Here is a 13,194-nt window from a genome sequence, read left to right as displayed (position 1 = left end):
CAATAAAAAAATACCTGAGTGCAAAGAAATGCAGGGCCACAGCAGACTCTTTAAAATCAGTGGAAAGTGACTCATTGAATTTAACAGGCACATTTGCCTCAGTGCTGTCTGTGATAAACGGATATTCCTGCCTTTTCTGATGGCTGATACATGCCCGGGTTTGGGGTGAAATGTGCAATATGTATGTATGCACATAATTAAATAGAATTTAATATCTGCTGCTGCTCATATTCTGAGGCAAGGCAACAATAATATATAATTTCAAAACTAAGTCTGACAAGTTGAGGAATAGATACTTATTTGCCCCCAAGGTAGAAATATCTGTTCAGAAAATTATTTGAGTCATGACTGAATATCAGAACACAACAACAACAACAACAACAAGATACTAATACACTTGCATGCTTTCCTTTCTTTTTCTTTTCAGAGTTGTTGGGGCCAGGTGGTGACCAGTCTTACTTACTCTAATGACTTACAGCTTCTCTTCAAGTGCAGATCATTTGCCTGCACTTACGTACCAGATTGCTCCATTGAACCAGCTACAATGTCTCATTTTAAAATACTACAGCATTTGGGAGGACAGCAGAGCATGTGTCACACATTAAGAAATATGGAATTGTTTAGAAAAGAGAGGGATTTTCCTGTTCCCTCCTATTCTGCAAATCCTTTGGGTCTCGATGTATTGCATTTTAAGAGGAGCTGTTCATGGTCTCCTACTGCAGATGAGCATCTGTGAGTAGCCCTACATCCACCAGTGCTGAAAACACAGGCAGCTGGAGATCCACAGCATGTGTCTTCCTCACCCAAGACCACAAGTAAGAACAGAAGGAGGGCCACCCGCAAATCTCTCCTTATGTTAGCAATGCACTTCAGTCCTGATGTGACTCTTATTTCTGCTAATTGGTCATGGCAGTATTTGGTGACAGAAGAAAGGGGGGCAGGAAAGAAGCCTTTCTAGAAAATATCTCACTTCTTTTTCTTTTTTTTTTTTTTTTTTTTGTCACAAGGATTTTCATTCCTGCACAGTGTATGTGAGGAGAAAACCAAGTTACCTTGCACATTCACATGTAAATTGATCCTTGCCTGAATCTAAAAAGGGGTTGATTTTGTGGGGGTAAGAAGTGCTGCTAACAGCTGAAATATTCATCATGAGCCCAATAATACTTCTATTTCTTTTAAGGGCTCATCTGCCAAGTTGATTCACAGTAGAGAATCTCAACTTTCATTAGAAAAAAACATATCTCTACACTCTGCAGAAGAGAAGGAAAGTTGAAAATGACCTCACCGTAACTGAAGCATTCAGAACTCAGAAGATAAAATAAGAGAAAGCACATTTAGGCATATACATAATGATTTTGAAAGCCAGCTGCACAATTTTATCATATGGAGAGCAGATAATAGAGAGGAAGAAGGCCTCATACCATTTGAGGGAACTGTTGTTTGGCCATGCAAGAGTTCTGCAAATATAAATGCCTTACCTGTTCCCCTTCTGATTGGAATATCTCCTTGTGGTTAGGCAACACAGACAGCATCAGCAGTTCTTTTCTAGAGCTTCTGTAACACTATATTTATACGTGGGTTAATTTACACACTAGTCAAGACTTCTGAAAATATTTTTCTCCCATTTGACATCGCTTATTCCTGAGTTAACAAGCAAATCTGGTACACAGACAATATGCTGTTTGTTCTTAGCATTATCTTTGTCACTGCAGCAAGGTATAGACATAGAAAAATACAAAATTTTAGAGAAAAAAACTGGAGTGGAATCATTCTTAAATTAGTATCACAGTATGGCTTAATCTCTTTATAAAAGTAGAGATTCTCTGTAATCTGCTTTTTCATTTGTTTATTTCAGGTGAGTTCAATCTCATCCTCATTCACTTGCCTTGTAAATTAAGTAGCCAACATACAACTATTGAAACTATTTTCTCTAATTCCACATAGAGCATGGAAGTATTTAATCTCAAAAGTGAAAAGAGAGATGTTGGAAAGTATTAAAAGAGCTAAAGCTTCACTCTAGTAAAGGTAAGAGCAGAAAGAAAATATCAGGTGATTAAAATGAAAATTCTCCATCCCTCTTCAGTCTTCTAACCTCTATGAACACCACTTTATAACCAATTAACAGTTTAGTTTCAAACCAAGGACCAATCTACGCAGTTCTTTAGTTGGTATTTTCACATGCTGGGTATTTTTCAAATAGAAATCAAGTTTCTTTGTTTCAAGAAACCTTCTGTTGACCATTTCTATCTTCATAGTCCCTTCTCAACTAGATTTTTTTCTTATGCTCTCTAGAAAATGCAATAGTGTCACACCAAATGAGCTAATTTCACACCCACTAGGTAGAATGGGCTTAATTCTACTCTCATTACCAGTAAGTCAAAGCTATTCTATTGCACAGTGGGAGCTCGGGCTTCATCCTGTAATACTTTCTGTTCCTGAAGAAAGAATGATAAAGTATTCCAGAAATCACTGGATGTACTTCAGGTCAGATTAAGAAATATGTGCAAACCATCAGAAACTTTATCTCTGCTTTTGCTACTGGAGGACAGACACTGGTGCCGTATTGCCATTGCAAGCTGCAGATCCAAAATGATCCCCTTTGACTCGATCAAATTTTCAACTGTATGCAGGACAAGAAAAAGTCCTTTGAAAAGTTGCTCGTTTCTTGGTTTCAAAGCCCTTCTCGTGGATCTCAGGCAGCTCCCCTTGTTTGTCTGGCTTTTTTTCCATGCAGCTTTATCATAGATGGCACCTGACAGCTAGAATCTGAATAAATCTCAAGTAAAACTGGAATGTCTAGTGGTAGGAAAGGTTACTTCTCAAACCACAGTTTTTCAGATTTGTACACAGCTGGTAATTCAGAAAATTCCTTATCTACGTCTTCATCACCAAGGTATAAAGAGGAGCTAGGTGACAAGCTTCCACCTCATTCACTAGGCTTTTGTGCAAACATCAGCCTTAACATGCAGGACTGGAAGCATGGTCAAGGAGATGGATAGAAGAGGAAAGTTCTGGGGGAAACCACAGCAGCCTCTGCTTCTGCAGCAAATTAGAGCCAATGTATTGACAAATGAGATTTAATAGGCTTGATTCTTCTTTATCAAACATGAAGTGAACTAAGTAAGTGTGAAATTATGGCAAGGCAAGAGTAAAGTTGTCAAAATGAACAGGATGAAAAGGAAAACATGAAAGACCAAAGCAAAGAATGAGAAATAATGAGAGCAAGGAAAAACAGCTGTGAAGAATGAGGTACAGGAAGCAGACAAGAAGGGGTAATATGTCAGGCACAGTGTGGGAAGGGCAAGATGGGAGAAATGACGGACGAGGAGAGAGGAGGTCTAGTCACTGACCCAAAGCCAATTTCTTCGAAGCTGAAAAAGAACATTTCATTTATATATATCTGCCCTTCAGAAAACAAAACAAGTGAGGTATCAAGCAAAGGACAGAAATGCTGGGGAAGGAAAGCAATGTAACATGAGACCTGAAATGGAAAAGAAAATGGGAATAACTTTTAAATTTTAAAGTGCCAATAAGTTACTAATGCTTAGAAGGTGAAAATAATTAAAAGAACAAAAAAGAATCTATACAAATTAACAGAGGACAGACACAGTCGTCATCAAGTTGCTATTGCTGCCATTAGCTCAGGTGATCCCTGAAGCAGAATGGTCAGAAGCCAGAAGGCTATAACCTGGGAAAAGATGCTCTATATTTCTCTTAATGGTATATTCTCTAAACATTATATAATGCTCAGTACAATACACAGCATTATATTCTCTTAATGCTCTGTATCAGCAACCAACATGAAGTCCACTGACAGCTTGTGCTTTTCTAGTAACTAGAAGCTCTCTACTAAAACAAACTATCAGATAGGAGAGTCTAGATTTTACTACTTCAGAGGCAGATTTGCCTCCAATAATGTTTTTGGAACTTTAGTTGCTTTTTTGTGTATGCTACATATCTCCTCTCCAGAACTTACAGGTTTAAAAATCTGCAAGATACATAGAACTACTATAATATTTTTTACCTATACATTCCCATTGCAATCTCAGTTATTTCTATTCCAAATTTTAACAAAATGACATAACAACATATTAAAATTTTGTAGTGGTTTAATTCTGGAATCCAATCTTATAACTCATACATCAAACACATAGTAGACTTTACAGAGGAGACTAATTAGTCCCTTCCCATTAGTTCCTAAGCTTCCCATCACACTCTCAAATTCTTTCAAATTTTGTGCCCTCACAATATAGCAAGACACATCTTCCTTCCCCTAATGTTCCTCCATACTAAAGATCACCATTAACATTATGGAATTTCAAGCACTGTGGAAATAAGTTTGAAATATGTAGGTGGAAGTTCAGTTACTTGCACTGAGTCGTGGATCTTTATTACAAATTCTGCTCTATCTCCTCATTTGTAATTCCCATTGAAACTTCATCTGCTACTATCAAAGCTGCTGGCTGCCTAAGGTTTTCACTGCTGTTCTTTACCCTTTCTTTCCTTCCCCACGCTTATTAAGTTATCAGCAGCCAAATGCACTCAGTTGGGCAAAACACTGAGAGGTCAGTACAGTGTACCACCTCTTTGGTCATCAAAATGGGGCCAGAATAAGACTAAAATAACGAATAACTCTTATGAGGGCACATTGCACTGGGTTAGCTGTCTTTGTGCATTTTACAGAAGCAAAAAAACCCTACAGACTAGTAACCATAAATTTTGAAAGATACTGAATTTGTAATAAAATTCATTTCAGGCAGGAACAATTTATATCCATTAGACAGATCAGCCAGTTTGCGCCGAAAGCATTACTTTCAGAAGAGCTATGGGGAGCTCTGGGTGACTTTCATCTTGTGGAAAATATTTGCATTTCCAACATTTTTCTTTTTGAGTCAGAATGGGTACCTTTCTGTAGCAAAGATATTCTTTCTCAATCCCAGGACAAGAAATAATCATAAGTCACTGTAAAATATACAGACACAGACAACAATTATAATCAGCAAATGGTGAGCCAAACAGACCTGTTTTTACCCACTTACACAGTTATGGTACAGCACAAATTGTTATTGAAGCACTAAGTTTTGTCAACCAACACCGGGCTGCCTGTTTGAAAATTAGTTTATGTACAAGTTCTAGATGTGGCAGGCACAAATTATGCAAAAGAGTTTGCCATGATGAGAAAAGGATTTGATTTCTAATGTTTAAATACAGATCCCCTGAGCTGTCTCTCTTCTGTAGGAATGGTGTTAAATATTTGGCAACAGGATGACATGTCCTACATAATTTAAACTGTTCCATTTTACTGGGCACACAACATACATAAGCCTCCAATTCTTTAGTTCCCATGCACACTTTCAACCAGTATTTCAACCTCATATTCTTCACTATGAGGGTGGTGAGGCACTAGAACATGTTGCCCAGAGAAGGTGTGGATGCCCCATCCCTAGAAGTGTTCAAGGCCGGATTGGATGAGGCTTTGAGCAACCTGGTCCAGTGGAAGGTGTCCCTGACCATGGCAGGGGCGTTGGAACTAGATGATCTTTAAGGTCCCTTCTGACCCAAACCATTCTATGATTCTATGATTAAATATATGTGTAAGATGATCTACTGCTGTGTCCATCAATCTCTCCTCTCCTTATTACTTACTTTATCTTTTTATTGTTGACTTGGCTTTTACTCCAGGTAACATATCAGCACTTTTGTTTTGTGTATTTGTGAAGCAAGAGGCCTCAAAAGCTCAGTATTTGATCTCTTCTTATGTCTGATTGTGTTCAGTGCTGTCATATCAGTGGAAGACCCAGTTCATGACTCCAAAGACAGCTTCCATCCCTCCCTGCCTGGCTGCAACTTATCAGCTTTGTCTGGTCTGAGCTTATTTTATTTATTGAGAGTCAGGAGGGAGCAAGAAGATGATAGGATGTTAAAGGAGACGCAGCGAACAGGAAAGTTCAGTATCTATTTAATGAAGACATGCAATGCCACTGGACAGCAACAGACAGCCTCTCCTTAGACAGGAGCAAGCAGTTAAAACAGAGAGAAACTTCAGCTGATTAAGTCATTTTGGTCCTTTTATGGAAAAATGATGAATATTACTTTTGATGCATGCTGGAGGGGGTTAGATATAACTAGATGTGTGGAATGCCTGCTTACAAAATGTAAACAAGTGTCACTGCTATCTGCTTTCCACAGCTATGATAATTTGCTTTGACTCCAACATCACTCCAAAAAATGATTAGGTAGCCACTACTTAATGGTTTCAAATTATCATCAAGAAAGTTTATAATTATTTTTTGACATGTCAAACTTCCCGAATTCTTTAAACAAAGTTTTATATTAGAAATGTCTGATCATCCTAGTAATCTATTTTTTATCTCAAAACTGAAAAGTTCAGTAGTCAAGTTCTCCCTGAAAAAAAGAACAAACTTTCCAGTGAAAGATGAGAATAAATGAGGAATTAATGTATAGTTAATGTAAATTCCTGTCAAGCATAAAAGACAAGACAAGTAAAAGCATGAGGTATGGAAAAGCCAACAATAAGGAGAGAGACTGGAGACATCACTGGAGACATGTCAATGGAAGTTGATGTCTTACATCAGTCACTGTCTCTAGGACAGAGACAGTACAACAGACACCTTTCCCGCTGCAGATTTGGCATTACCATATTTGTCTATAGGGATGCCTTACAAACACTAAGTGCATACAAAATATCCATTAATATCTGCTTTAAGATTAAATAACCAATTCACAAAGACTTCTGTCCAAAACATGTTACACTGACAGAGCACAGCCCTGTAATATGGCAGCAAATGTCAGACTACATTCTCACATAGTTCATGATCCACCTGGACACTCCTCAGTAGAGAAGAAAGCCAGAGAATATAAACTATTCTGCAAGAATTAGAATCTTTGCCAGAGGGCAAAGATAAATAGGTCTATCTTTTCTTTTTTTTTTTTTTTAAATTGTAATTATTAGGAATATTGCCACCACTGGAGTAACAAATCCACTGAGAAAATGAGTGAAAAATGTCACAAGAAGATGTGAAAATTGAAGACTGGTCACTACTGTAAAGATGTAAAGTAGTATTTGGGCCACCATGCGTGGGTGCTGGAAAGCCTTTTAGTTCAAGCCACCTATTAAAATAGCAATGCTCTAACAGGACAGGACCCAAAGACTCCTAGAGAATTATAGCAGTGTCACAGAAACATAACAAAAAAGGTAACGAATGTCCTAACCGGGAGCTTGAGGATATCCCTTCTCTATATTTTATCATCATCTTCAAAAAAATTTAGCTTAAGGTAGTTGAACTGGAAAATTAGGTTCACATGTCCAGGACAAGATGCTGAAAAGAAGAATCCCTAAAAGGTGTCAGGATACGTACAAGTAGATTTTATTGTGCAAAGAGTTTCTGACAAGCTTGTTAAGGTAACAGCAGAAAGAGATAATAAGGTTTCTTTTATCTTTCCCAGGAGCTGCTGTTGTGCAAGGGGAAGAAAGTATCTGCAGTCCACCATCATGTTAACAAGCAAAACAGCTGGCTTCCTAAATGTGTCCTTCGCAGCAGGACTGGAAAAACTCAAATGCACAAGAGCAGCACACTGGTGTTAAGAAACTACAAATCACTGCTAAGGCTTGCATGCAAAGCGGTGATTTCTAGTAACAGTCCAGGTATTAATGAGCAAATCATAATAAAATATTTGGATCTGCACTGTTCAAAAGGAATTGTACAGTCTCACCCTCCAGGGTGAGCGAGTGCCTATGTGCATATGTGTGTGTGCATGTTTGTAGGACGGGATTCAAACTGTCTGAAGATAGGGATCCAGTGTGATTTTAGGTGCTGTGGACTATGATACATCTGCCCATAGCCAACAGTTGTGATGCAAGCTCTGCAGGCAGTCCTCTGCCCTTCTGGATCATCATCAGCAGATCCTATGGAATACAGTGCGGCACAAAAAAAGGCATTAGATGCCTGTCTTTAAGCAACTAAATCACATGCGAGGGTCACTATATTTAGCATTGAGAAAAGTACTAGGGCAGTAAAAGTTCAAAGGATTATCACGGAGAAAATTTTAATCCCACACGTGCACAACACAACCGTATGTTGTCGTGCTTTAATTGAAGCATGCCTATACACCGCCAAAGTGATGTGAAAATGAAATACTATGTTCCAGATAAGTGAACTCTGCGATTATGATTAACATAAAGTACGCAACAGTTTGTGTGAACTGAGACTTAACAGATTGGGTTTTCTTAGGATATACCTATATTGATTCAATTTGTAAACCACAGCTCAGAATCAGATTTTCTTCTTAGATCTATTCACTATTCTAAATTCATGCTGCTAACCATATCAGGTGATGGACACACTGATAACTGCTTCTGATGAATTTAATTAATACAATGAAAGAAGGAATAATATGTAGCTATCATCATATATCTATGGTGCATTGTTATTTCTCACTAAGCAACTGAAAAAATAACACATTGTAGTCCTAGGTTATTGCACAGAGCCTTAAAAAATAAAATTTCATTCCACATAAGTAGTTAACAACATGTTGTATCTTGACTTTAAAGATCTAGCCTAAGTTAAAGTGCTTAATATTTTTATTTTCTTGCATTTTTTTCATTTATTTGTATGTACTGAATGTGTCTGGATATTTTGTGGGGCTACAAACATTTTGCAATAGTTTTATGCAGCACATACCTTATGCTACCAAAGATGAAAGAGCATTTTGAAATAAATGTCCAATTCCTGCTCTGGATCAGAGTGTCAGCGCTCAGCATGGCCAAAAGCAGAACACAGACTACTCAGAGAAGCCCAAGTTAATATTCTTTGGAAAGAGGCCTTTTTAAGCATCATGCCCCATTCAGAAAATTGAGTTAGAGCCTCAGCAAACGTGGATCAATTTTGCAAGAGTCAGTACTATGGGATCTGCAGATCTGGCATAAGATGTCCAAAACAGCCTATATGTGATATTAGATGACTAATCAGAGTAATTTCCCCCAGGGTTTTCTAAGGAACTCCTTGCTTTTCAAATTACTTGCTACTAGAAGTTGCAAACAGATGTGTGAGAAACAGTTCTTACCTTTGTGGCAAAAACTTCCTCATGCTGTAACACTTTCACCTTTTCTTTTCTTTTGAAAATATTTACCCACAATTTATCCAACATCAGCATTTTGCAAATAATTATTTACAGTTTGGAAAAAGAACAAAACTCTTAATTATGACTGAATACCTAGAAAAACAAGGTCAAAATCACAAAACCATGAAGGTAAAACTTCTTATATAAATTATTCTCTATCTATCATTTCTGCAAAGGATTCCATTCCCATCAGAACATCAAAGGTATCCGATTCCCTAAGGTGTTTGATGATATTCGTTAGATAGTTGCCTAGAAAGCTACGTGTATGGTTGGAGGAGTTTGAACAGGGAATCCTCAGTGAGGGGAGGTGGGTGATGAATACTTGCTTCTTGCTTGAGACTTGTTGGTCTTCTGCTCTTGATTTCATACTACCCTTAACCGCTTCTGCTCAGACATTTGCTCTGTGCTACACCTCAGATAAAGAGGAGCCTGTCTCCAATACTTCCAGGGTGCTGCAATATGCAGGTTAAGGCAAGTACCTATCGATGGCTCACACATCATGAGCCCTCGTGTCGTAGGAAACACCTGATATATTGAAGCGGTGAGAAAAGAATTGGAAGAGGGCTGGAGTTTGCAGATGGAGACCTCTTAGCTTTGCTGCAGGGGCAGCTGCATTATGTGGCCCTGGAAAACAGAAGTACCAGACAAGTCTGAGAAATTATACCTTTTTTGACCTCAGGGAAAATATCAGATACTGATACATACTGAAAAGGAGAAAAATCTCCATTATTTAGCTAGCGAGAGCATTACTAAACCCATACATGAGGCTATTGTATAACTAAAGAGTAAAAATCCTATTGGTATTTCCCTTAACATATGAAAAGCTGAACACTCCTCTGCAGAGCTAAGCTGCCAAATCTGAAAATTAAATTTTAACACTACCTGTGCTTCAAGTGTGGACTTCCCCTCATTTCTAATTTTTCTTTAACCTGAAAAATGTCCATCATTCTTTTTGGTAATATGACAATTGCTGGAGATGGGTGAAAAAGGTAAGACTTTATTCCACAATCAGGTATAACCTGAATTATGCATCCTGTGCTTACAGTCCTAAAATCTGGCCTCTCTGCAGTTGCAGAGAGGATGCTGGTAATAGTAATAAGTTTTCTGGAGCTGCTCCAAGTAAGTTGTTTTGTTCAGACTTGTCTATTGCGTGTAATAAGCTCAGTTCTACAAAAATCAAATCATTACTGGAACTCCAGGAGTCAGGAGTACTGTGGCAGACTGCTAATTAATTTTGCCTCTGAAACTTTCAGTAATAAATGGATCAGGGAGTGACACACGCATCGAAAAGCAAATGTATCCCTGTGAAGTTCTTTGGCCTAAGAATTTTCTTAACTTATTAATAGGAATTGGTTTTATTTTGGGAAGGCATGTGTTCATGTCCTTTTTTAGACAAAATACAGGCTGTTTTTAACAACTTGTTTTTTCCATTGCCACCTAAGAAAAAGTTTTTACATTTGATGGCCTATCTGAACTGTACCAAAAGGTGATATTCATGATTATAAGAGCCATTCCTCTTGGAAAAACACACTATCACTCCAAGCACCAAAATGAAGGTAACAGAAGGAAAAAAAATAAGAAAGCTGTGGAGAGAAAAAAACATGGGAAATGAAAAAGAAATCGATCAAAAGACGCATCGGTAGTTGCTTTCTGTACAACAAAGCCTATTCAATTATTGAGCCTTCTTCAGAAGTAAACTGAAAAACTTAAATTACCATCTATTTGTTGGCTACTACGAATGAGACTATATGTTTTATTTTCATCATGGTAGGATTCACAAGTTTCAGTGAATACAAGGTCTCATTGCTTAGATGTAATATATATAATAAAAAGCATCCTCAGGTCTCCTTTTCCTTCCTCTACCCTAGTCAAAAAGAAAAAAAAAATAGTTATGGAAGAACACTGGCTCAGGGAAATGAAGAAAATTGCACAATCCCACAGGGCAAGTTTGCAGCTGAAAGCAAAGCCCTGTCTTTCCCAAATGTACACTTATTCACTCAATTACACAAGAAGCCTTCAAGATAAACAATTAGTAGATCTCCAGGTCACTTTGCAGTGGAACAAACCCTATATTGTTCACAACCATGCATAGGAGATGTCCACCCCAGTTACGTCCCACACACACCCCTCCTATTTCTGTATTTCGCTCAGCACCATCCTGCTGGGCTCTTCCACGATTGCACAGCTCTCAAAGAGCGTTAACACACCTTGCAGAGAATATCATAAATTTAACAGCCCCAAGAAACCTAGTATATAGTAGTTTCAGTAAGCTAACTGTACTGCAGAAGAGCCTTAATTTCATCTTATCTCTAATACACATAGCTCAGCACTGCTTTTTTGTACTGTTGACCCAGCAAAGCCTGATACGGACTTTGCTTTAGGGAGAATCTGTAACTGTAAGCCGGGGTCGTCAATGTGCAGTCTTAGCTATCAACCTCTTCTGATTGACAGGATTCTTCTCCAATAGAAATCTGTTTGAAAACTATGCCCACTATAGCCTTAATTCCCTAGCAGACATTGTGAACAGTTATCAGGAAGGCACAGCTTTCAAAAATTACTGGGAACTCCCATATTAACCACAGTTCATGTGTGGGTAATGGACACAAAAAAGGGGGAAAAAATTAGCTGTCTCATATGACTCAACAGCACAGGTCACATTTGAACTCGAGGCCATCTGACCTTTCATCCCATGCCAGACTCATAGCCTCCAGGCCAGGACACAAAGCCACATCCACTACAGGCCCCAAACAGCCTGCACTACACTTTTTAATGTTTCAATAATGCAGAACACAGACCTTTCAGGGAACTTTTCTCTGATCAGCACAGCAGTTCTGAGCTCCACAATTCTGTTCATTTGACTTATGCAAAAATGCCTTTGGTCTCCAAGGGCAGGAGAAAAGGAAGATCAAAGTCAGGCCCCACTACATAGATCCCAGAAGAGAATTTGTCATAATCCCGTGTTCCATCTTTTACCTTGAAGCAGAGAGCAAATGAGAAAGGAACGAAAATTATGGCTTAATAGTGTATGCAATTAGCAATCAGAGGGAACTCATCCAATAAATTTTTCCAGATATCGTGTAACTTTTTGGAAGACACAGTTAACCCTCTCTGCTACAATCTGCTCATTTGACACATAATATTTAATTACTTCTTGAAGCCTTGATGGCAATCCCTTTTGACAGCTTTGTACCCAGAAGGAGAGTTTCCCTCATGCTCATCCATAAAGTCACCACACAGTTCTGAAACCTCTTGCTGGCATGTACAAGAACAGAAGCAGCATTTGGGGAGTAATGGGATCAGCATGCCTGATACTCTCCATTCTTTCCCGGATCTCTACACTATGTTCTGTTGAGTAAAGAGGGTTGTATTTACTCTGTATATCTGAACTCCAGTCCAAGAAGAAAGCTTGCTGCAGCACATGATCAATCACAATTATGATGCCCATACAGTCCAAGTTATGGTCTAAGCTTCAATGTCAATGAAGTATTGCTGACTTGCATTGTATTTTAGAAGAAGAAAAAAGAAAATTTAAAAGGAAGGGGAGTACAATACTTGAATTTGAAGAGCCTAGATATTTTTGTGCATGCTTTATTCCTCTTAAACACTTCTGTCAATAAAGGGCTGTATTTTCTATCATAAAACTTTTTAAATGAAAAAAAATGGCACAAAGTACAGAATTGCCATTTATAGGAGCAAAGAGAAAACTGGTCTGAAACTGTCAAATCACTGCATCTTCTGTTTGCAGGCATACCTGCTAAATCAACAGACCTAAGGAAAGCTGTTGAGTAAGGTAGCAAAGCATTAAATTTTTCCCTGTTTCCCATTGCTTAAGCTTCTTCTAAGAACCCTTCTAAGGTTTGTACTTAGAAGGATGCTGAAAAGAGATGTCAGAATTGCATTCTGCATTTTAACTATTACTGTCTTTCCAAGAAAAAACCTTTTAGATTAAACTTACTAAAATGGTAGGTAAAAAGTACAAAATTCTTCCCGCCACAGGTCAACCACAAAAGGGAAAAGATTTGAAAGCAAGTCATTATAATGACTAGTACCATG

This window comes from Ciconia boyciana, chromosome 7, assembly GCF_034638445.1.
Source record: "Ciconia boyciana chromosome 7, ASM3463844v1, whole genome shotgun sequence".
Lineage (NCBI taxonomy): Eukaryota > Metazoa > Chordata > Aves > Ciconiiformes > Ciconiidae > Ciconia > Ciconia boyciana.
Note: the sequence above shows the minus strand (reverse complement) of the source record.